Raw genomic sequence first — 3510 nt, forward strand, 5'->3', positions numbered from 1 at the left:
AGCCATCTCATCCTCTGTCGTCCGCTTCTCCTCCTGCCCCCACTCCCTCCCAGCATCAGAGTCTTTTCCAATGAGTCAACTCTTCACATGAAGTGGCCAAAGGACTGGAGTTTCAGCTTTAGCATCAGTCCTTCCAAAGAACACCCAGGGCTGATCTCCTTTTGGATGGACTGGTTGGATCTCCTCGTAGTCCAAGGGACTCTCAAGAGTCTTCTCCAACACACCACAGTTCAAAAGCATCAATTCTTCGGTGCTCAGCTTTCTTCACAGTCCAACTCTCACATCCATACATGACCACAGGAAAAATCATAGCCTTGACTAGACGGACCTATGTCAGCAAAGTAATGTCTCTGCTTTTGAATATGCTATCTAGGTTGGTCATAACTTTCCTTCCAAGGAGTAAGCGTCTTTTAATTTCATGGCTGCAGTCACCATCTTCAGCGATTTTGGAGCCCCCCAAAATAAAGTCTGACACTGTTTCCACTGTTTTCCCATCTATTTCCTATATGTCTGAAGAAAATGAAAACACTAAATTAAAAAGATATATATACCCAATGTTCATAGAAGCATTATTTATGATACTCAAGTTATGAAAGCAAACTAAAGGTCCATCAACAGATGAATGGATAAAGATGTGGTATATTTATACAATGGAATACTACTCAGTCACAAAAAGAATGAAATTTTTTTATTTGCAAAAATATGGATGGACCTGGAGAATACAATGCTAAGTGGAATAAGTCAGAGAAAGACAAATGGTATATGTTATTACTTATATGTAAAATCTAAAGAATAAAATATAAAAATATAAATAAATAGAAATAGACTCACAGATACAGAGAACATAGTAGTGGTAACCAGCGAGAAGAGGAATGGGAGAGGGGGCAAGATAGGGGTAGGGGGTTAAGAGGTACAAACTACTGTGTATAATAATATGCAAGGATATATTGTACAGCACAGGGAATATAGCCAATATTTTAGAATAACTTTAAGTGAAGTATAATCTATACAAATATTGAATCATTTTGTTGTACATCTGAAACTAATATTATAAATCAATTATACTTCAATTAAAAAAGAACTATTCAAAAAACTCTTAATACTTTAGAAAAAGTGGTGTACTTTTAAAAAATTGGGGTATAGTTGCTTTACAATGTTACATTAGTTTCTACTGTACAATGAAGTGAATCAGTTATATGTACATATATATCCCCTCCCTTTGGCCCTCCCTCCCACCTCCCCCATCCCACCCATCTATAAGTGGTGCTAGGAAAACTGACGAGCTACATGTAAAAGAATGCAATTAGAACACTCTCTAACACCATACACAAAAATAAAATCAAATGGATTAAAGACCTAGATGTAAGACTGAACACTATAGAACTCTTAGAGGGGTACATAGGCAGAACACTCTTTGACATAAATCACAGCAAGATCTTTTTTGACCCACCTCCTATAGTAATGAAAAAATTTTTTTAAAAAAAGGACCTAATTGAACTTAAAAGTTTTGCATAGAAAAAGAGACCATAAACCAAATGAAAAGACAACACTGAGAATGGGAGAAAGTATTTGCAAATGAAGCAACTGACAAGAGATTAACCTCCAAAATATACAAATATCCCATGCAGCTCAATGTTAAAAAAAACAAACAACCCAATCCAGAAATGGGCAGATGACTTAAACAGACATTTCTCTAAGGAAGACGTACAGATACTGAAGAGGTACATGAAAATATGCTCAAAATCACTAATTATTAAAGAAATGTAAAACAAAACCATCATGAGGTATCACTTCACACTGGTCATAATAGTTATCATTAAAAAACTATGTGAGACTTTAATACATGTATATCTCAGAGATATTTCAGGTGAGGTTTCAGACCACTGCAATAAAGTAAGTATCACAATTAAGCAAGAGATATAAATTTTTTGATTTCCTGATGCATATAAGAGCTGTTTTTACTGTATTATAATCTATTAAGTATAAAATAGAATTATATCTTTAAAATGATGTAAATACCTTACTTAAAAAAAAAACTATATTGCTAAAAACTGCTAAGCATCATCTGAAACTTCAGCAAGTCCTAAGACCTCTGATCACAGATCACCATAACAAATAGAGTAATAATGAAAAAGCTTGAAATATCACAGAAATTAACAAAATGTGACACAGACACCCAAAGTGAGCAAATATTGGAAAAGTGATGCCGATAGCCTTGGGTTACTCATGGTTGTCACACACCTTTACTTAGAAAAACCCACAACATCTGCAGAGCTCAAAAAATCTAAGCACAATAAAATGAGATGCGTGTATAGCTTGCTACATTTAGGGACCCTAACTTGAACAGATAAGTTTTTAGGACAAGTCTTTCTGGCCAAAGTTAGTAAAGTTTATTCATCACCGTCATCATTTATTGAAAACAGCAAGTGTGGAAAATAAATTATCAAGTGCCAGCTTGCAATGAATTAAAAATTATAATTTATAAGCTGTGCAAAATACTGTTAAGATTTTTACTCTAATTACTATTTTTTTCCCCCACAAATATGCCTGACTATTCAACTTCAGCTCTAACCTTATACTTTAGGCAGTCCAGGTTTAATGACATGTGACACCTGCCCTCAGGATCTGATAGCCTAGGGGAAACCAGACAGGTGAAGCCTTGATGGAAGAATATGTCTGATGCTATACTAGCGTTATGTTCCTCTAAAGCAGGAGGAAGTTTGGGAAACTTCCTGGAATAAGTGACACTTGAATAAGAGTTTTAAAGGACGGGTAACACTTAAGAAAGGTATTCAGAAAGGCAAAGGAATTTTCAGGCAAAGTAAATGAGAATGAAGTGTATACATGAGAGTGAATGAATTATATAAATGGGAGTGAAAGAATGTAAAAATACCAAGTGAGCTTGGTTAACTGCTAGTAGCTGTGTATGGCTCGGGTAAGAATACACATCCAGGATGGACAGGGCAAAGTGAGAAAGACCTTCATCAGAAGTAGGAAGGAGGTAACCTGTTTGGAGATGAGTACCTGGAAAGAAAGAGCTCGTGGAAGAACAGTTGAAAGGCTATTACAATAATGCAAGAACTAAGTAGCAGAGAGAATGGAGAAGATCAAGTCCACAGTCCAAAAGAGACAGAATCCCCAGTGCTGGGGGCTTGCACGGCTAGGACTGAATGATGTTATGGAAAGAAAATGGAAAGCTTCTAGGACACATCACTGGCCTCTAGTGCGGACCTCTGTTGTTCTTCACTGAGAGGGAGAACAAGAAAAGAAGCAGGTTTGCAGGATAAAATACTTCAGTGTTGATCACATAGTATAAGGAGGCTACAGGCAAGGCATTCTTGTCAGATAACATCAAAATATAGGAATATATTGGGAAGCAGGTCACAAGGTGAATGGTGGGCACTGTAGACTGGCTTGTCATGAGTTTCAGCTTCCTTCTCAAATGCTCTCTTGCACTGCGAAGGCTGGAAACCCATTCTGCGTTTTCCTCACCTTTTGCAGGAAATCAGA

This window comes from Ovis canadensis, chromosome 5 (genome assembly GCF_042477335.2).
Source record: "Ovis canadensis isolate MfBH-ARS-UI-01 breed Bighorn chromosome 5, ARS-UI_OviCan_v2, whole genome shotgun sequence".
NCBI lineage: Eukaryota > Metazoa > Chordata > Mammalia > Artiodactyla > Bovidae > Ovis > Ovis canadensis.